We start from the raw sequence: 23,074 nt of genomic DNA on the forward strand, positions 1-23,074 counted from the left end.
GTTTGGCGGGGTGGTGGAGAGGAGCTAGCTTGTCGGTGCAGCAGGAGACCCAGCTGTGAAATTCCCTAGCTGTGGAGTTGGTGTCGGTCGTGGCGCTGGGGGTGTCTTGGAGGAGGACGGTGTTGAGGTGTTCCTCAGTGACCTTGCCCCAGTTCTGTCACGGCGGGCTCGGGGTGGGGTTGGGTGCAGTGGTGGTGTTGAAGGTAAAATGTACGCAGTGGTGGTCTGTCCAGATGGGCTGGGTGGTGTGGCTGAAGCGGATGTTGGATCCTCCCGCGCAGATGGAGTCGAGGGTGTGACCCGCTCTGTGGGTGGGTGTGCTGATGAGCTGCATCTGTCTGAGGTTGGCGAGGTTCTTGAGGAGAGTGGTGGAGTCGGGGTCGTTGCTGTTGTTGAGTCAGAAGTTCAGGTCCCCAAGTAGAATGTAGTCCGTGGAGGTGATGGCGTGGTGTGTGGCGAGCTCGGCGATGCTGGTTGCTGCCTGGGTGCAGGGTCCTGGTGGTCTGTAAATGAGGGTGCCGTGTAGCGTGGTCCTGGGGCTGGACTGGATCTGGAAGCAGAGGTGTTCTGTGTTGGATTGGGGGTCACGCATGCTGAATGTGGAGAGTTGCAGGGGGGGTCTTGTGTGCTTTGGTGATCCCTCCTTCCGGGTGGTGAGGGCGGTCCTTTCTCTGGATCTTGTAGCCGTCCGCGATGGCAGTGGCGATGTCGGGGCCGGAGGTGGTGTTGGTCCAAGTTTCCGTGAATAAGGCAACATCGGGCGAGAGTGTGTCAATTAGGTCCCAGATTTCGATGGCGTGTCGGTGCAGGGAGTGCACGTTGAGGAGGATGCACGTCAGGGTTTCAGTGGTGCGTGCAGCAGGAGTCCCTCTGGTGGTAGTGGGAGCCTTGTTGACGGAGAAGCATCTACGGCAGGTTATGCACGAGAACTGTCCGTGGGTCGTGTTCAGCCAGGATCTTACGCAGTCGGCGTGGCCTTTGGGGTTGAGAGCGTGGAGGGTGGATGAGTTGTAGCGGTGGGGTCCGGGAGGACAAGGGTTCCTGGCTCTGGTCGCGGTCCGGTCACGGACGGGCGCAGACGGGCTTGCCTTAGGCTTGCCTTTGGCACGCCAGCGGCGCATCTGCTTCGTGACTCTGCAGCGGTCGCTATTTAGTAGGGGAGGGGGGTGGGAGCAGTGGAGTGGGAGGTAGGAGCGGGGCTGAATCGGGGGGCAGGGCTGCAGGGGCAGCAGCGGCAGGAAAAGTATGCACAAGGGATGTGGGTGAAAAGAGGAAACAGTGAAATACAGTAACAGTGACAGAACAGTGAGAAAAACAATAAAAACAAATAAGCAACAGTCAGGCACAATTAAGGATCCGCAGGGGAAAACTACCACAGAACGTAATGGTGCAGGCTCGAACCCTGGTGAGAGAGGGCTCAGACTCGGGCGATCCGACTGAAGTGAGGAGCTGCTGGGGAGAGCGCTACCTTGGACCCAGAGGTCAAGGAATCACGCACGCTCCCCCGCAGCAGTCGCCATTTAGTAGGCGAGGGGGGCGGGAGAAGAGGAGTGGGAGGCGGGGCTGAATCAGGGAGGCGGGGCCGCAAGGGTGGTAAAATTAGGCACAAAGATGCGGGTGAAAAGAGGAAACAGTGAAATACAGTAACAGTGACAGAACAGTGAGAAAAACAATAAAAACAAATAAGCAACAGTCAGGCACAATTAAGGATCCGCAGGGTAAAAATACCACAGAACGTAACGGTGCAGGCGCGAACCCTGGTGAGAGAGGGCTCAGACTCAGGCGATGCGACTGAAGTGCAGAGCCGCTTGGTAGAGTGCTACCTTGGACCCATAGGTCAAGGAATCACGCCAAGAGGTCAAGGAATCATGTCGGCTGGGATAAGGAATCTCCTTATCATGTTATACCCTTAAGGTCCAGTCCGCAGGTGCAACCGCAATACCTGATAAAATGGAATGCGAAAGCACCTGATACTCTCCCAATTGAAGTGTCAGGGAGTAATTTAACCCTGTGTCTCTCTTATAAATAATCATATTTTTCTTGTCATACATGCTCTTTTGCAGTACAGAACATGCATAGTATGGCATTAATTAATAATATAGCACATAAAACGTACAAAACCACTTTGGATATAGCCAATGTTTTTTTCAGCCACAATCTAGTGCTTAAAAAGAGAGATTGGACAGCCTTTTCGGGAGCGTGGCTTTCAAATGAGATATGCAAGCCTCCCCGTAGGCTATAAGAATACCCAAGATTATTTTCTGCACACATAATGTCAATTTCAGACGATAGTGATCCAGATGCATTGTCCTATGTAGATGATATCTACCTTACAGACGATGAATTAAATCTTCATTTGGCCAGAGTAGATTCCTTAATATTGAGATTTGCTGAACTTGGGTATAAGTTCAACTTTAGTTTTCCTGAGTGTCCTGTTTCTACAATACAAACTTACACACGAGGGAAAGAGCCTTGCACCTATTTTTTTTGCGAAGTGTGCAAAGTTACAACCTCTGTATTAATTTAAGAAGTTACAGTTCCTGCTGGGATTTCTTAATGTTGGCAGAACATATATATCAGATTATGCACAACGCATTAGGCCACTTTATGAATAAATACAACCTGATTTTTCCACTGCACGTTGGACATCAGAACATACATATACACTCGGATTTACGTGCTGCACGTCACTAACATACACCTGTCAATACCACAAACCTAGTCATCTGGATTTTACCGGTCATCATTTTCTACATTGGGCCAGTTTTCAATGTATACTTTTTAATTATTTTAATTACACACAATGGGAACATTTTCCAATTCCCCACAAAACATACAAAGATACATTCATATATTGTTCAGGCTATAACACCTCGGATCCAACATCATATTTTTTAAAATTTGTTCCTACATAACCAAAGAAATGTGTGCTCACACAAACTAAGCTAATATCTGCAGCTTCGTTTGTCACCCAAAAAGCCGCTTAAGGCTATGATTATTGGAAGGACACAATTGAATTGGGAACCAAACCTTGGCAAGTTCAGGGGGACAGATAGTTTGTTTACAGCATGTTTAATCTCAACACAAGTGATCTTCCTGAATGACACCATCCAGCAGACTACATGTCTTGGACTGGCCATATTCAAAGAAATGAATGCCCCATATATTCATTCCATTGCCCACTTTCACAATCGGCAAAGTTTGACGAATTACACTGAAGAACAACTCAGTAGTTTGTTGCAGAATAGTACCTTTAATTCCACACTTTCAGGTCCTCACGATGGTGGTTATTGTGACCAGTAGACACAAATGGTTGTCATGTTCGTTTTCTGAATTCCACACCGGCGATTAAGACAAGCTGGCCCATGCCCCGATATTCCTACTCACAACATTCAAGTATTGTTACCACCTATTCAGTGAGGAAATTATTTCACGATGGTTGGAATATTCCACACCGTCTGCAGTGAAACATCTTTCTCTCCTGCCTGAAGACATGGACTTATCAGATGTTTTATTAGGCCCTAAGTCTCCACGTGCTAATAGATTTATTTATGCTGTATATAATGAAATTTGGAAATCATCATGAATGGAAGCTGCCACAGGTTTAATACAAATTGATCAAGATAATTTGGATTAAGTGTTTGCTGTTGCTAATAATATTAATACGCTGTTTCTTGCATTTATAATTTGAATAACATTGTTTCATCTGTTATTGGATTTATGCAAAGTGACATGTCAGCATTCTATCATGGGCAAAGTCTGCTTAGATCTATCATGCAGTTTAGCTGTACACTTCAAACCCTTACAAATGGGTGCACACCCTGGTGCTATCTAAATGTTTTTGCCCTTTAACTTGACATGCAAATAACTACTGATGGCGAAGAAAGATGCTATGTACACAATGTTGCATTTAGAGAAGTTAGAACAGCTCCCATTTATAATAGCTGAAACACCTTCAGCTGCCTGGTTAATGCACATTGCAACATTTCAATTCACAGCCTGCATGAAACATTTCCCTGTTGATAAATTCTGAACCCCCTAGGAGGCAACTTTATTCATGAATTATGGTCACTCCCCTTTTCCTATCGTTGTCAATGAGCCAGCAAAGAGGTCTTCCTTACTGGGAAGGAATGCAACTCTTTTATTGGACATTCTCTCGTTTGCCAAAACGTGACTGTTCACAGTACATGTAATGTGTCGGTAGCAAATTTGCCCTGGTTTGTAAAAGGAATACCAGCTCCTGCTATACTCCCACGTATAACTGTCCTTTCAAATGGAAGTTATTTAATGCTAAGCAGTCAAGATTGTTGTTGAATGAGAGCTGGGATCCCATACATTTTATTGGTTTCCCAAACTGTCCCATGCTGGTATAATGGCCTATTTCCCCCTAAGCAAGGGGTTGTGGATAACCCATTGGGGCCTTCCATTCTGACTTTGGCTGATTTTGAGAAGCTAAGCAGATTCAGAGCACTATTGCTTCAAAAAGAATTAGCACAAACATCTGCTAGAGAAACTATTGAATTACAAGTTTCAAGGACATCCAGTGAGATACAGTCCTTGCTAAACACAAACATCCCACTACATTTTGTTGAATTAGTTAATCACATTTTTGACGCATCTAATACTGCCAGCCTGTCACATTTCTTTAAGACTGTGGGCTCCTGCTTAGTTAGTTCATTTCAAACAATCTTTGGAGTAATACCAGCTTTTATTCATTCCCTTTTTTTCTAGTGTGTTCAAAGGATTCCTGCTGCTGTTATTCCTCATTTGTGGCATTTTGGTCTTATTTTAGTTCCCTTGCAATGAATGTTCCCTTTGCAAGCCCACCAGGACTTCCACAGCTCCAGCTGTGTCGTGAGTGTATGCTTCGATACTTTGGAATCTTCTTGCTCCAAGAATTGGACCTTGATTGGTCATTAGCATTCGGACCTGCCTGGTTTACCTGCATGCAACCTTTGTTTCACTGCCTCGGGTCCCCCTTCGATTGGGCACTGGATATTTGCTGGCTTTGCAGATGCTGGCTCCCATGGACATTGAACTGCTCATGAGTTCATTAGCAACCCATTTTCTGAGTTATCATTTGGGCCTACGGCTTCTTCCCAATGCAAGCTATGAGCCACTCCTTCCAGAGGAGATGTGTGCATCAGCACGTGGATCACTAAATACCGGCTCTAATAGCATGGATGCAACTTGCAAGGCTACTTTCTCAGCTTTGGCTGAGACCGAAGATCATGTCTGTTCTATGGAACTTGTGAACTGGGCAGTCAATTAATTAATCTGCAGAGAAGGTATCCTTTTTGGATTAGTTGGCCTTTGAATTTACGAATTACGTCATGGATATCTCAGATGCACCTTAGTTTGGTTATATTTTTTCGAAATTGACATGTTAGATTTTATTATCATTATATTCTTTTTTAAACATGTTCAGTAGAAATTCTTTGAATTTGCTTATCTTGTGACCTAACTCATATTATTTAGTTAGTCATCACGCTACTGTCCCAACCAAAAGGAGGGTTTTGTGTATTCCCTAGGGAGCCCATTACCGTTTTACCCTATGTTAGCCTTACTGTGCACAGTGTAGATTGCTTTTGCTTTGTGTAGGAAGCTGGCTGTGTATATACTATACCAAAAAGAGGTATAGTGTGCACAGAGTCCAGTGAGTCCTGAAAGGTATGGCAGAAGTTTAAGTACCTTACTCTCAATTTAGTGGTAGCTAGGCTGAGCAGTTAGGCTTATCAGAGGGTAGTGTGAATGCAGTTGGTGTAAATACTCATACAAGGCAGGTTCACATACTGAAGGACTGACTCCAGGTCAATGGTTGTAGATAAATATTACTTTAGTTGCTTTTATTCCTAGGAACCAAGTTGAACTCAGTTACAGGTAAGTAGACTGTTATGCAATGCTTACAAATTACTGGCAATAGATTTGTATGGCATCACTGCATCAGCAATACTTTGCATGTGCATGAAATGCTTTTCCCTACAGAAAGAGATACTTTGTTTTCAGAATCACACTCAGTACATTACAGTGAGGGACCAATGCAATTCTATGGGAAAAAGTAACTTACAAGTAAGTAAGTGTTTTTTAGTCTCCGGAGGTTTGGGTCAAAGCTAGGCATGAGTTTGACCAAGGTAGCGACTGCATCACCAGCGGCACTGAGGTGGCCTGGTGCAGAGGTCACTGGGCCCAATGTTAACCTATGGAGGCCAGGGGGTACTTCGAAGAGGCACCTGTTACATGTAAGTACCTGTGGCCAGGGACACAGGCCCTGGGGATTAAGATCAGCAATGGAGGGGCCACCAAAGAGCACTTAGACTGCACCACCTGCGGCAGAGGGTGCAGAGTGCAAAAAAGGCATCGGGGTCTAGTTGAAACCAATGGAAATCCCTGTTTGGGAAAAAGGGCTGCAGGCTTTATTCAGAAGACTGGCTGATGGAATCCTATGACTGGATAGGTGGGATGGATAGTGGGTAGATGCTGGGAGACTCTCGGTTGAGCATACTAAGGCCGTGGGGCTGCGGGTGCAGGGGTGTCTTTTGGCTTCGGGTTTTTTCACCGGTTCCAGTAATGGTCGGTGGACCTTGCAGGTTGAGGCTGCAGGCGTTGAGGGGGAGGTCAGGAGAGGTCGTCCAACACTGGATCTCAGGTCAGGATCACTAGGGAGACCTCACTGGGTCGGTCGGCCACCTGAACTCAGACCGTTGTTGTCGGGTGCAGAGTGGTGCAAGTGTTACAGATCTGCATGGATTCTGAGTCCTTTTGTTAGTGTCTTGGCTGGACAAATCCGGTGTCCACGGGAGTCTTTCCTGAAGACAGCACATGTCCTCTGGGGTTCTTGAGGTTGCTGGCTGAGGGCCACACCAGTTTCTTGAAGCAGGGTCGTTGGAGGAGGAGACAGGCCATTAGGGCTGGGGCCAAGTCAGTTGTTGTCTTCTTCTCCACTGCTGCACAGCTTTTCAGACCTTCTTCTTCTTAGGTCATAGAATCTGAGGAACAAGGTACAGGGAAGCCCTAAATACTAAATTTAAGAGCGTTACTGTGGTTGCGGAGCAGTAGTCAATGGCTACTGTCGACTAGGGTGACTATACCCTGTGGGTGCCCCCTTAAATTGGGGTGAGGGGCACATCCCTGTTCCTATTAGGCCTAATTCTCCAATTCAAGATGGAGAATTCCAAAGAAAGGGGTACACCTCAGCCCCTGGAGACTCTAGGGGAGTGTCAGGTTACAGTGGACACTCCTACTCTGCTTACTAATTTTCCCGCATGTCCTGCTGCCAAAAGGGAGGCTGGGACAGGGCGGCGGGCATCTACACCAGCTGGAGCTGCTAAAATCAGCATAACACAAGGTGAGAGACTTTGAGGCTGACCGCCAAGTGTTGCTTTTCCTGCAACGGGGAGGTGTGAAGCACCTCCACCCAGAGCAGGCTTTGTTGCTGAGCCCCGAGAGCACAAAAGCTCTCACCCCTTGAGGTCAAAAACCTGTCTGTTGGTGACTGACTGGCAGGGACCAGTCAGCCAATACACTAGTAGTTGGTCGTTTTTCAGGGGGCATCTCTAAGATGACCTCTGAGTGCACTTTATAATAAATCCAATGCTGGCATCAGTGTGGGGTTATTATGCCAAGATGTTTGGTTCCAAACTTCCCAGCTTTCAGTAGTCATTATGGAGCTGTGGAGTTTGTAATGACAAACTCTCTGCCCATGTACTCAATATTGCTTTACTGCACTTACAATGTCTGCGAATGGCACAGACACTGTAGGGGCATATCGCTCTTGCAGCTATGCCCTCCCCTGTGGTATAGTGCACCCTGCCGTAGGAATGTAAGGCCTGCCAGAGGAGTGACTTACCTATGCCACAGGAAGTGATGTGTAGGCATGGCACCCAGGAAGGTGTGTCATGTCTACCCTTTTAGTTTAGCCACACCACAACACATAGCCTGCAATAGCAGTGTGTATGTGTTGGGTGTGGGGTCCTTTAGGGTGGACCAATACATGCTGCAGCCCTAAGGGACCCTCTCTGGTCACAAGCCCCTTTGGTACCACTGGTACCTTTTACAAGGGACTGATATGTAGGCCTGAGGTGTGCCAATTGTGGAAACATTGGTACAGTTTAAGGAAAGAACACAGGCACTGGGAACCTGATTGTCAGGTACCCAGTGCACACTATGTCAAAGTGCATCAGAAATCGGGCAAAAAGTGTGGGGGTTACTGCAATAGAAACCCACTTTCTTACACTTTGCTCACAAAATATCAGTCTTGTTTTTGTGCCATATTGTTATTTCACAAATAGGATGCTCATGTTTTCATATTCTGTACTTCTGCTGGGATTCAGTTTGAACATCTCATACAAAGTCAAACAGCACTGCTCCCTGTTATTCTCAGTGGTTGGGCACTAACACCTAGACATAATAGAGAAATCTAGCTCCTGTTTTTGAACATACAATTCTTATCATATAAGATGGTTCTTGTCGTTTTGAAAATAGAGAGATGACACTCTCGCACAGCAAAGGTCCTGAGACGAAAGAGGTGCACAAGCTGAAATGTAGAACTGCAACTTATGTATGCCAGGTATGGGGTTCACCTCTATTCCCATAATCTATAATATATCACTGTGCTTCCATAGTGAGTTTAAGCTTAGGAAGATCTGTCAGTCAATATGACAGTTTTTTTTATTGTGTATGGTCTTTTAATTGGGCTAATCACATTGTTGACTTGCATATGCTTTCTAACTGCAGCACATTGTTACATAATAGAGCACAATAATTTCAAAAAGTATTGTAAGCTTTCTTCGTGTCTCTTTTTAATTTATTGTGGGCATGTATGAGTGAGAGAACGAAAGGTGATGGACTGCTATAGCGATTCCTGAGAGGGTCTAGATTGTTGTGTTCTGGACTGCCAATTCACTCATCTCTATGGAAAGGCTAGGAGGGCAAGCGAGGCATTATTATAGAGTCGGATTTGGGCCAATAGGTATTGATGTGGTATGGTGACTCAGTCCCTACATACTGATGTTCTGCGGTACCAGGAATAGTTCTGTTTCTGAGAAGAATCCCTGCAACAAAGTCACCCCAAGGGTAGGCCCGGAACAGTTTAGAGAGCAGGGTGCAGTGTATTTAAAAAGTAGGACATGTACTTTTAAGTTTTACATGTCCTGATTGTGAAAAACCCTCTTACATTCTAATTTTCACTACTGCAAGGCCTAGCTCTTCCATCCATAGGATAACATAGAGTTACCTTATTATAATTAATGAGCTGTAATCTCCAAATGCGAGCACCTAGCTAGTTCATGTTTGGCATCTTTTGAACTGTAATGGAAAATCTTCTCTCCTGGTGAAGTCAGGTTTTAAATTACAATTTTGAACTGCTACTTTTAGAAAGTTTACATTTTCCTGGCTTAGCCATTTAAATAATAATAATAATAGATGAGTTTCTAAAGCACCTGGTTATACTGACTAGTATGTCCCCGCGCTGCAGCTAGCCTCCCATCTTGGTTCGGTAACATGAGACGATCCTACAGGCTCAGAGAACTATATGTGGTAGAGCCAGGTTTTTAGTTTTTTTCGGAAGATCCTTTCCAAAGGTTCTGACCTAAGCGTCTGTGGGAGGCCATTCCAGTGTTTAGCGGCAAGACAGCGGAAAGATCTTCCTCCCATTCTTACTCTTTTGATTACTGGTATTTTCACCTGTCCTGTCCCCAAAGATCTCAAGGCCTGGGTAGGGGTGTATGGGGCCAGTAGACTGTGTAGGTAGCTAGGCCCTGTGCCTGTAGACTGTCTCTGGGTCACATGACTGGTGCTGACAGTTGGGATTTGGGTATTCCTCCTATACAGCCACACAGAATTGAGAACTTAGGTGTGCCTGGATGGGTCCTCATTGGCAGGATGGCAGGGTGAAGTTGGGCACAGCCCTGCTTAAACTTGAATAGGCTGTGTTCTCCCTTCACACAACAGGCTGCATACCACCCGTAGTTAGTCTGGAGCCAGGATAGGGAAGGCAGGAAACCTGTGCCCTTCAAAGGGAAACCGTTAGAAGTTTCTCCACTTAAAAGGAAGGTCCAGATGTAAATATAAACACCAACTGTTCAGTACACTTCTGGACCTGTGGATACTTTGTCAGGAAGAAGGACTGTTATGCTGTTTAAAGGACTGCTATTCTGCTGGACTACTGCTCTGAAGGACTGCTGCCCTGCTGTGCTGGCCTGCTGCCCTCTTGTTTGAGTGAGAAGAACTGGACCTGCATCTGCTGAACCCAGGACCCCAGTATGACTCCAAGGGCTAGTTGGCTGGCCTCTCCATAAGAGCCTCAGGGACAGAATGCTCCAACAACCTTGAAACCAGCACCTGGACCCTCCCATCTGTGAGTCATACCTTGCCAAGTTGTGTCACTGCAGACCTCGGTCCTTTAAAGCGGGCCTGAAAGTGTTCTGTCAGGCCATCTGTGGATCCAGCTGAACCGATGCATTGCCCCTGCTACGAGGATTCATTCATATCAAAAGAAAAGGGGCGACCCGGTGTCCCTCAGAACCTGGGTATAAAGTTTATCAAGAAAAATGGGTTCTGTAGGTTGTTTAAAGAGTTATGTCATATACGTACAAAGTATTGCACAATTAAACTATTCATGAGACATGTGTATCGCCCACGTCTATATATATGTGTACATTGATTGTAAATATTCACGGAAAGACATTGAATGCATATCGACTTTGCATTTATATCAGAATTAATTCATTCAAATACGCTCATTTTGTACAGTGTGAAGAGAGTGACTATATGCAATGGGTAAAAATATATGGTGCTCATGTGACATATGTGCTCAAGTGAGTGAACAATTTGTGCAGTATGTACAGAGTGGTTCAGGATTTATATACAGGGGACAGGACAAGATTATTTATACAGTGGCCAGCCTAGTAACCATGTGCCCTGGTTGCTAATAATGCTTCTTTTGTGCAGGGCCATGGTTGGTCTGAGCCTAGGTGTATCGTCGACCTTTCAACCCAAGAGGTGCTCCTTTTGGTAGTCACTACGGGTCTTCATCAGGACTGTGTGTGGGGGTGGGGAATGGGGTGTCTTTTAGTAGCCTATAGATGAGAGGTAAATGGTTGTCAGGCATGTAAATTGCTTAAAAGGGCGATATGCGAGAGAAAAAAAGAGGCTGAGGTGGACCACTCACCCAGTCTGGACAAAAGTTCTGGCTGTAAGTGTCCCTAAGTGACACTTGTCTGAAAATTCCGTCAGCAAGCGAATGACTGTGAATTAAACGGAATGGTACGCGGTAAGGTATTGATGTTGAGTTAGACTATACAGGTGAAACACCAGTTATACGCTGCGCTGTGACAAAAAATCAACCCAGAAAGTAATTCTAACAGGCTGACCTGTCCATCAAACCTCAAGTTGTGAACCTGTGCAATCTTAAAGCGTAATGGGACAGCGTGGGGGGGAAATATACGCATTGGAGTACGGGTCATACAATGCGTTGTGAGCAGCGCGGTGAGGCCCAGTGTAATTGGAGCGATCATGCGTAAGAAGTGAAGTTTGTCCACAGAGACGCTGATGTTAAAGGCAATTTAACTGCAATTTAACCGGGAAGGCGAAGTGCCCGGCGGAGGCTAATGAATCAGGAGAATGTGGGGTGAAAACTAATGAAGGCACGTGCCTGAATGCAAGAAGCCCTCCCCCTCTAGGGAGTAAAGTGCGGCACGGTTGCTCACCTGAAAAGTAAGCAGCGCGGTGAGGCCCAGTGTAAGTAGAGCAATCATGCGTAAAAATTGAAGTCTGTCAACAGAGACGCTGATGTTAAAGGCAATTTAACTGGGAAGGCGAGGTGCCCGGTGGAGGCTGATAAATCAGGAGAAGGGGGTGAAAAAGGGGTGAAAACTAATCAAGGCGCGTGCCTAAATGCAAGTAGCCCTCCCCTCTCTAGGGAGTAAAGCGCAGTGTGGTGGCTCACCTAAAGTGAAAGTCTCCAAGCGGCATGAATCGGCAGTGGCTGGGCAGGCGTCAGTCCTGCTGTAGCTCAGGCGGTGAATCCTGATGTGTGGGTGCCTCTAATCTGCCTTATGTATGGAGGGGCAGCGTGTACGTTACTCGTTACACAGAGCGTGACCCTGTTGCTAAGCAACCACGGCGATCGATGAGTGAGATCGGTGTGCCTAAACGGTGTTCAAAGGGCTGAGAGGCTGAGTAAATAGTAGTATTGAATGCGCAAGGAGAATCACTCACAGGTGAACATAAAAAGCAATGCGCTTCATTGCAGGCCATCGTCAGTGTACCATGCGGAATGGCGTTAGTGATACGTTCAGGCATGTTGATGGTGATATCTACATACAAACATGCGTTGAGCAATATCATTCTGTGTGGTCATTATGCAAATAAATACAGAGCATGTAAATATGTGGCAACATATATTACATTAATTTAGCTTGTGTACACGGTTATCAAAGTTGTGTGTTTGTATCACAAGAATAAAAGGCATTACATACATATTTTACATTGATTTAGCTTGTGCAAACGGTTATCAAACTTGTGTGTTTGATTCACAAGAAAAAAAGGCATTAGAGAAAGGCAAACAAGTTCTATTGAGCAATTGTGCATTAAAGATTCTCAGAGTGTATTGTATAGAACAGTGGTCAAACTGTTTAGGCAAAACAGAGTGGGACGCTCTTACAACTGCCCCATCTGTCTAGCTATTTCCTCATGTTCGTTCAGGCCAGATGACACGTAGTTCAGAGAGTGGATCCATCTGCATTCTTTCAAATTTAGTGTTGCTGATATTGACCCACCCCTAGGATGGGGATAGACTTTCTCAAGAACCCTCCATCGGATACTCTCTGGGGAATGGTTGTGTGTGGTAAAGTGTTCCACTAGGGGCGTTCCCTGTAGTTTGCATCTAACCCTGCTCATGTGCTGCAGGATCCGTGCTTTCACCTTCTGTGTGGTTTGTCCTACATACGGTATATTGCATGTGCAAAGGATTAAGTACACAACATTAGTGCTGTTGCAGTTGATGAACCCTGACAGTTTGTGGATTTGGTTGTTGTATGTGAATGTGGCCCCGTCGATGATAAGTGGGCAAGCTTTGCATGAGCCGCATTTGTAGTGTCCTGTAATGGGTGGGAGACCCAATTGACTCCGCAAATCAAGTGGCTTTGGTGGTTCAAGGTAGGCCTTGACCACGTTATCTCTGATATTCCTACCCCTCTTAAATGCGAACAGGGGCTGTTCAGTGGTTTTCAGTTCAGGTGCTACCAGATTCCAGTATTTCTTTATGATCTTCCTTATGTCATTGCCCTTTGAGATGAACGTAGTGACACACACAATGCTTTCAGTTCCAGTCTTTTTCTCCTTGGGTTGCAGTAGTTGTTCCCATGGACAGTACCATGCTCGCTTCTTTGCTCGCTTCAGCAGATCAGTAGGGTATCCACGATCCTTTAGTCGTTTGGTAAGAGAATCAGCCTCCCTGAAGAAGTCGTCTCTGCGTGAACAATTCCTTCTCAGTTGTAAATATTGCCCATAAGGCAAGTTGTCTCTCAGGTTGCAAGGATGATAGGACTCATATTTAAGTAGTGTATTCCTTTCAGTAGGTTTGCGATAGAGGTCACAGTATAGGAGACCCTCATCCACACGAAATGTGAGGTCAAGGAAATCGATTGCCTCCTCACTGAAGTTCATGGTAAACTGGATATCCTGTGACCTGCTGTTCAGCCAATGTTCAAAGTTCCTGAATTCTTCTTTAGTGCCGGTCCAAATCATCACCACATCATCGATATAGCGTTTCCAAATTGCTATGGAGTCAATGAACGGGTTATCATCACTGTACAAGTGTTCCTCCTTATAGCTATCCATGAAGACATTAGCCAGGCTTGGGGCATAAGTAGCCCCCATCGCCACGCCTTTGCATTGGAAGTAATACTGTTTTTTAAATATGAAGTAGTTTTTCCTCATTGCAATTTCCAGCATGGTGATCAAGAAGCCTGTTGGAATCCAGTGTGGTCTTGGGCGTTTATCCAAGGTAATTCTTACCACCTCAAGGGCCTTAGCCTGCGGTATGGACGTATAAAGAGAAGAGACGTCAAGAGTTACTAGCAGCTGGCTTTTGGATTCAAATTCTCGGCCCTCCAGGAGCTGGATAATATGCATTGTATCACTCACATACGATTTCGTCTCGGTGAGCCAGGGTTGTAGAAAATGGTCAATGAACTAGTTGAGTGGTTCGAGGACAGAACCACAACCAGAAACAGAAACCAGAAAGGCTAGGAGGGCAAGCGAGGCATTATTATCGAGTCGGATTTGGGCCAATAGGTATTGATGTGGTATGGTGCCTCAGTCCCTACATACTGATGTTCTGCAGTACCAGGAATAGTTCTGTTTCTGAGAGAATCCCTGCAACAAAGTCACCCCAAGGGTAGGCCCTGAACAGTTTACAGAGCAGGGTGCAGTGTATTTAAAAAGTAGGACATGTACTTTTAAGTTTTACATGTCCTGATTGTGAAAAACTCTCTTACATTCTATTTTTCACTACTGCAAGGCCTAGCTCTTCCATCCATATGATAACATAGAGTTACCTTATTATAATTAATGAGCTGTAATCTCCAAATGCGAGCACCTAGCCAGTTCATGTTTGGCATCTTTTGAACTGTAATGGAAAATCTTCTCTCCTGGTGAAGTCAGGTTTTAAATTACAATTTTGAACTGCTACTTTTAGAAAGTTTACATTTTCCTGGCTTAGCCATTTAAATAATAATAATAATAGATGAGTTTCTAAAGCACCTGGTTATACTGACTAGTATGTCCCCGCACTGCAGCTAGCCTCCCATCTTGGTTCGGTAACATGAGACGATCCTACAGGCTCAGAGAACTATATGTGGTAGAGCCAGGTTTTTAGTTTTTTTCGGAAGATCCTTTCCAAAGGTTCTGACCTAAGCGTCTGTGGGAGGCCATTCTAGTGTTTAGCGGCAAGACAGCGGAAAGATCTTCCTCCCATTCTTACTCTTTTGATTACTGGTATTTTCACCTGTCCTGTCCCCAAATATCTCAAGGCCTGGGTAGGGGTGTATGGGGCCAGTAGACTGTGTAGGTAGCTAGGCCCTGTGCCTGTAGACTGTCTATGGGTCACATGACTGGTGCTGACAGTTGGGATTTGGGTATTCCTCCTATACAGCCACACAGAATTGAGAACTTAGGTGTGCCTGGATGGGTCCTCATTGGCAGGATGGCAGGGTGAAGTTGGGCACAGCCCTGCTCCAACTTGAATAGGCTGTGTTCTCCCTTCACACAACAGGCTGCATATCACCCATAGTTAGTCTGGAGCCAGGATAGGGAAGGCAGGAAACCTGTGCCCTTCAAAGGGAAACCTTTAGAAGTTTCTCCACTTAAAAGGAAGGTCCAGATGTAAATATAAACACCAACTGTTCAGTACACTTCTGGACCTGTGGATACTTTGTCAGGAAGAAGGACTGTTATGCTGTTTAAAGGACGGCTATTCTGATGGACTACTGCTCTGAAGGACTGGTGCCCTGCTGTGCTGGCCTGCTGCCCTCTTGTTTGAGTGAGAAGAACTGGACCTGCATCTGCTGAACCCAGGACCCCAGTATGACTCCAAGGGCTAGTTGGCTGGCCTCTCCATAAGAGCCTCAGGGACAGAATGCTCCAACAACCTTGAAATCAGCACCTGGACCCTCCCATCTGTGAGTCATACCTTGCCAAGTTGTGTCACTGCAGACCTCGGCCCTTTAAAGCGGGCCTGAAAGTGTTCTGTCAGGCCATCTGTGGATCCAGCTGAACCGATGCATTGCCCCTGCTACGAGAATTCATTCATATCAAAAGAAAAGGGGCGACCCGGTGTCCCTCAGAACCTGGGTATAAAGTTTATCAAGAAAAATGGGTTCTGTAGGGTGTTTAAAGAGTTATGTCATATACGTACAAAGTATCGCACAATCAAACTATTCATGAGCCATGTCTATCACCCACGTCTATATATATGCATACATTGATTGTAAATAATCACGGAAAGACATTGAATGCATATCCTCTTTGCATTTATATCAGAATTAATTCATTCAAATACGCTCATTTTGTGCAGTGTGAAGAGAGTGACTATATGCAATGGGTGAAAATATATGGTGCTCATGTGACATATGTGCTCAAGTGAGTGAACAATTTGTGCAGTATGTACAGAGTGGTTCAGGATTTATATACAGGGGACAGGACAAGATTATTTATACAGTGGCCAGCCTAGTAACCATGTGCCCTGGTTGCTAATAATGCTTCTTTTGTGCAGGGCCATGGTTGGTCTGAGCCTAGGTGTATCGTCGACCTTTCAACCCAAGAGGTGCTCCTTTTGGTAGTCACTACGGGTCTTCATCAAGACTGTGTGTGGGGGTGGGGAATGGGGTGTCTTTTAGTAGCCTATAGATGAGAGGTAAATGGCTGTCAGGCATGTAAATTGCTTAAAAGGGCGATATGCGAGAGAAAAAAAGAGGCTGAGGTGGACCACTCACCCAGTCTGGACAAAAGTTCTGGCTGTAAGTGTCCCTAAGTGACACTTGTCTGAAAATTCCGTCAGCAAGCGAATGACTGTGAATTAAACGGAATGGTACATGGTAAGGTATTGATGTTGAGTTAGACTATACAGGTGAAACACCAGTTATACGCTGCGCTGTGACAAAAAATCAACCCAGAAAGTCATTCTAAGCGACGGCTGACATGTCCATCCAACCTCATGTTGTGAACCTGTGCAATCTTAAAGCGTAATGGGACAGCGTGGGGGGGAAATATACGCATTGGAGTACGGGTCATGCAATGCGTTGTGAGCAGCGCGGTGAGGCCCAGTGTAATTGGAGCGATCATGCGTAAGAAGTGAAGTTTGTCCACAGAGACGCTGATGTTAAAGGCAATTTAACTGCAATTTAACCGGGAAGGCGAAGTGCCCGGTGGAGGCTAATGAATCAGGAGAATGTGGGGTGAAAACTAATGAAGGCGCGTGCCTGAATGCAAGTAGCCCTCCCCCTCTAGGGAGTAAAGTGCGGCACGGTTGCTCACCTGAAAAGTAAGCAGCGCGGTGAGGCCCAGTGTAAGTAGAGCAATCATGCGTAAAAATTGAAGTCTGTCAACAGAGACGCTGATGTTAAAGGCAATTTAACTGGGAAGGCGAGGTGCCCGGTGGAGGCTGATAAATCAGGAGAAGGGGGTGAAAAAGGGGTGAAAACTAATCAAGGCGCGTGCCTAAATGGAAGTAGCCCTCCCCTCTCTATGGAGTAAAGCGCAGCGCGGTGGCTCACCTAAAGTGAAAGTCTGCAAGCGGATGAATCGGCAGTGGCTGGGCAGGCGTCAGTCCTGCTGTAGTTCAGGCGGTGAATCCTGATGTGTGGGTGCCGCTAGTCTACCTTATGTATGGAGGGGCAGCGTGTACGTTACTCGTTACGCAGAGCGTGACCCTGTTGCTAAGCAACCACGGCGATCGATGAGTGAGATCGGTGTGCCTAAACGGTGTTCAAAGGGCTGAGAGGCTGAGTAATTAGTAGTATTGAAAGCGCAAGGAGAATCACTCACAGGTGAACATAAAAAGCAATGCGCTTCATTGCAGGCCATCGTCAGTGTACCATGCGGCACGGCGTTAGTGATACGTTCAGGCATGTTGATGGTGATATCTACATACAAACATGCGTTGAGCAATATCATTCTGTGTGGTCATTATGCAAATAAATACAGAGCATGTAAATACGTGGCAACATATATTACATTAATTTAGCTTGTGTAAACGGTTATCAAAGTTGTGTGTTTGTATCACAAGAATAAAAGGCATTACATACATATTTTACATTGATTTAGCTTGTGCAAATGGTTATCAAACTTGTGTGTTTGATTCACAAGAAAAAAAGGCATTAGAGAAAGGCAAACAAGTTCTATTGAGCAATTGTGCATTAAAGATTCTCAGAGTGTATTGTATAGAACAGTGGTCAAACTGTTTAGGCAAAACAGAGTGGGACCCTCTTACAACTGCCCTATCTGTCTAGCTATTTCCTCATGTTCGTTCAGGCCAGATGACACGGAGTTCAGAGAGTGGATCCATCTGCATTCTTTCAAATTTAGTGTTGCTGATATTGACCCACCCCTAGGATGGGGATAGACTTTCTCAAGAACCCTCCATCGGATACTCTCTGGGGAATTGTTGTGTGTGGTAAAGTGTTCCACTAGGGGCGTTCCCTGTAGTTTGCATCTAACCCTGCTCATGTGCTGCAGGATCCGTGCTTTCACCTTCTGTGTGGTTTGTCCTACATACGGTATATTGCATGTGCAAAGGATTAAGTACACAACATTAGTGCTGTTGCAGTTGATGAACCCTGACAGTTTGTGGATTTGGTTGTTGTGTGTGAATGTGGCCCCGTCGATGATAAGTGGGCAAGCTTTGCATGAGCCGCATTTGTAGTGTCCTGTAATGGGTGGGAGACCCAATTGACTCCGCAAATCAAGTGGCTTTGGTGGTTCAAGGTAGACCTTGACCACATTATCTCTGATATTCCTACCCCTCTTAAATGCGAACAGGGGCTGTTCAGTGGTTTTCAGGTCAGGTGCTACCAGATTCCAGTATTTCTTTATGATCTTCCTTATGTCATTGCCCTTTGAGATGAACGTAGTGACACACACAATGCTTTCAGTTCCAGTCTTTTTCTCCTTGGGTTGCAGTAGTTGTTCCCTAGGACAGTACCATGCTTGCTTCTTTGCTCGCTTCAGCAGGCCTGTAGGGTATCCACGATCCTTTAGTCGTTTGGTAAGACAATCAGCCTCCCTGAAGAAGTCGTCTCTGCGTGAACAATTCCTTCTCAGTTGTAAATATTGCCCATAAGGCAAGTTGTCTCTCAGGTTGCAAGGATGATAGGACTCATATTTAAGTATTGTATTCCTTTCAGTAGGTTTGCGATAGAGGTCACAGTATAGGAGACCCTCATCCACACGAAATGTGAGGTCAAGGAAATCGATTGCCTCGTCACTGAAGTTCATGGTAAACTGGATATCCTGTGACCTGCTGTTCAGCCAATGTTCAAAGTTTCTGAGTTCTTCTTTAGTGCCGGTCCAAATCATCACCACATCATCGATATAGCGTTTCCAAACTGCTATGGAGCCAATGAACGGGTTATCATCACTGTACAAGAGTTCCTCCTTATAGCTATCCATGAAGACGTTAGCCAGGCTTGGGGCATAAGTAGCCCCCATCGCCACGCCTTTGCATTGGAAGTAATACTGTTTTTTAAATACGAAGTAGTTTTTCCTCATGGCAATTTCCAGCATGGTGATCAAGAAGTCTGTTGGAATCCAGTGTGGTCTTGGGCGTTTATCCAAGGTAATTCTTACCACCTCAAGGGCCTTAGCCTGGGGTATGGACGTATAAAGAGAAGAGACGTCAAGAGTTACTAGCAGCTGGCTTTTGGATTTAAATGCTTGGCCCTCCAGGAGCTGGATAATATGCATTGTATCTCTCACATACGATTTCGTCTCGGTGACCCAGGGTTGTAGGAAATGGTCAATGAACTAGTTGAGTGGTTCGAGGACAGAACCACAACCAGAAACAACTCCATCGTCATCAAGGCGGCAGATAAGGGTGGTGCGGTTGTAGTACGTCACAACGTCGACAATACACCTAGGCTCAGATCAACCACGGCCCTGCACAAAAGTAGCATTATTAGCAACCAGGGCACATGGTTACTAGGCTGGCCACTGTATAAATAATCTTGTCCTGTCCCATGTATATAAATCCTGAACCACTCTATATATACTGCACAAATTGTTCACCCACTAGAGCACATATGTCAGATGAGCACCATATATTTTCACCCATTGCATATAGTCACTCTCTGTAAACTTTACAAAATGAGCGTATTTGAATGAATTAATTCTGATATAAATGCAAAGTGGATATGCATTCAATGTCTTTCCGTGATTATTTACATTCAATGTATACATATATATAGGTGTGGGCGATATACATGTCTTATGAATAGTTTGATTGTGCGATACCTTGTACGTATATGAAATAACTCTTTAAACACCCCATTTTTCTTGATAAACGAGGATTCATTCAGCGCAAGGAAATCCACATCGACCTCACAGCCAGCATTGGAACCGCAGCTATGCAAAGCTCAGCAGACTTGCAGCTCCTCTGAACTGACACATCGCCTCGACTGCACTATGCATCCTCAATGCCGGACTTTGTGTCACAAGCCCTCGTCGATGGGATCCTTGATAATGACACAGGACCTAGCATCGTAGCTTCACAGCTCCTTGGAACTAATACATCATCGTGGCTGCGTGATGCATCCTTGACGTGAGACCGCGCAATCAGAATTTAAGGTATTCTTATGCAGCAGGCCAAACTGGGTCCCTGTAGCTTGCCCACCCTCCATTGTTGTTGGCCGTAACTTGTGACTTTGTTCCGGTTGTGCAACCAGATATCCACAGTTGGTGCTTTGTGCTTACCTAAATCTTTAAACTCTCCTATCTCCGGTTTTACTGATTGGATGTTTGCCGTTTTGGTCTTGTTTTGAAGACGCTTAGACCGGTTCCGATCTCTACCAATTGCATGGACACTGCCGAACCCGTCAGCCGTGATAATCTGCTTATCGAGATACCTCGCCGATCTATCCACTTAGGATACTTATGATACGGGGATAATTCTACGGGTCGGACCAACTACAGAGCTTTCAGGTCCTACTTTTTCATTTTTATTGAAGCTGATTGGTTACACTATCTAATAATGATCCTTCTAACCAGTGGAAGCTCCCTAAATGGTGGAACCTAAACCGGTCGAAATCTCAACATCAGATAGCTTACTATACTAGCTATCGTAGTCTGGATGTTTTTTCAGAAACTCAGTACGTCAAAAACTTATGGTTATAAACTTTGAAACTTTGTCAACTTCTACACCATTTGACGTTTGTCAAGGATATGTGCGTAGTTTGTGCTGTTGCCTGAAAGACCTACCTTACACGCCCTGAGGAAGGAGCCTATATACTGTTTAGCTCCGAAACGCGCGTTGGCGCTTGTCTTGGCGGTCATAGTTTGTTGCACTTTTTATGATGAACTGTCTTTTTTAAAAAATTGCATTTTCTTATATGTATCTTTTTTGTTCCCTTGTTAGCTTTGTATGATGTTTTGATGTTTTCCATTGTTGTCTCTCATTTATATTTCTGTTGATATGGTGTGTTTTGTTGTTGACATAATGATTTTGTCTAAATGTTGTAATTCATTTCTAATTTAAAATGGAGAAATAATAGTCCTTCTGAAAAAAATGAAAAAAATTTAATAAATGACTTAGTCATATATTTTTGTACACCTAGGGCCCGATTCACAGAACTAACTTAAGACAAAATCCTAAACTTACTACCATTTTGGTATTCACAGAAGGCACTTACTCATTTTGGTATTCACAGAAGGCACTTACTCATTTCGGTATTCACAGAAGTTAGGAGTCCTAACTTTAGGACACCTAAATGCCTTCTGTGACTACCGAAAGCCTTAAAATTAGGATTTTTCGCAGTTTAGTAGTAGTATAGTTAGGACTCCTAACTTTAGGACTCCTAAATGCCTTCTGTGAATACCGAAATTCTTAAAATTTGGGTTTTTCTCAATTTAGTAGTCCTAAGTTTAGGACTCCTAACTTTAGGACTCCTAAATGCCTTCTGTGACTACCGAAAGCCTTAAAATTAGGATTTTTCTCAGTTTAGTAGTAGTATAGTTAGGACTCCTAACTTTAGGACTCCTAAATGCCTTCTGTGAATACCGAAAGTCTTAAAATTAGGATTTTTCTCAATTTAGTAGTCCTAAGTCTAAACTTAGGACTACTAAATTGAGAAAAATCCTAATTTTAAGAATTTCGGTATTCACAGAAGGCATTTAGGAGTCCTAAAGTTAGGAGTCCTAACTATACTACTACTAAACTGCGAAAAATCCTAATTTTAAGACTTTCGGTATTCACAGAAGGCATTTAGGAGTCCTAAAGTTAGGACTCCTAACTTCTGTGAATACCGAAATGAGTAAGTGCCTTCTGTGAATACCAAAATGAGTAAGTGCCTTCTGTGAATACCAAAATGGTAGTAAGTTTAGGATTTTGTCTTAAGTTAGTTCTGTGAATCGGGCCCCTAGTCTGTGGGTATTACTTTATCTATATGGATTCATGGCCTTAAATTCAAATATATAGGTGTAGGAAGTCCTTGTTGTTATTTGATTACTTGTTTTGTTTATTAACATTTGCTCTATTTTTCTAAACTTATGTGGGATATTATTTGTGCTGTGTTTTCACTTTATTAATGTTTGAAGTGCTCCATAAATACTTTACATATTGCCTCTAAGTTAAGCCTGACCGCTGTGTGCCAAGCTACAAGAGGGTTGAGCACAGGTTAATGTGGGTTTTCTTATGCTTGACCATGACAAGGATTGTTGTTGCTGCATGAGTAGGGTTTCATACCCCTCAAGAAGTGACCCAATTTCTCACAGTTTCTTTACCAAAATTACCCACTTCATATCTTTCAAGATAATACCAACAACCAAAGAACACACTAAGGAATTTCTAGCACAGGTCTTTCATGTCTATGTCTCTCTCTCTCTCTGTATATTATCTCAGATAGTAGACCACAGGTCATCTGCAGTTTCTGGAGAAAACTAGCCCATTAGAGAATATGACATTATGTCTATTCTCTGCTTACCATGCCACAGGCAGATGGAATGTCTGAAAATTCCAACCAGATAGCAGAACAAAATCTCTGTTGTTAACCAAACAGCAAGTCTGCGTATAATAATACATAAATAATTTAACAGAAACCTCCTTGTTGTCTACATCACATGCTTTCTATCCCTGAATGCTGCCTGTGTTGAGCCCCACTCTTTAATTGATCTCTAAAATGGTGAATTTGATTCACTTTCTCTCTGAAGAATACCATGAAATATCAAAAATGCTTCAGTCAAGAGTGAGGATAACAAGAATAGGCTAACAGGCATCATGAGCTGGGCCTAGTTTATTCGACCAGTATGCTGCTTGAGATGTGCTCTCTGTGGCAGATCTCAACATCTATGGTACAATGTGGAACCC

General features: G+C 44.6%; 1 non-coding gene across 1 annotated transcript; it reads left to right on the plus strand.

The window, feature by feature from the left end:
- Window positions 1-22,775: 22,775 nt before the first annotated feature.
- LOC146797615 (small nucleolar RNA SNORD36) lies at window positions 22,776-22,849 on the plus strand. Its single transcript, XR_014969319.1, has one exon. It is a non-coding gene; the product is annotated as a small nucleolar RNA SNORD36 (small nucleolar RNA).
- The last annotated feature ends 225 nt before the right edge of the window (window positions 22,850-23,074 follow it).

The sequence above is a fragment of the Triturus cristatus genome, chromosome 9 (genome assembly GCF_964204655.1).
Source record: "Triturus cristatus chromosome 9, aTriCri1.1, whole genome shotgun sequence".
Classification (NCBI taxonomy): Eukaryota; Metazoa; Chordata; class Amphibia; order Caudata; family Salamandridae; genus Triturus; species Triturus cristatus.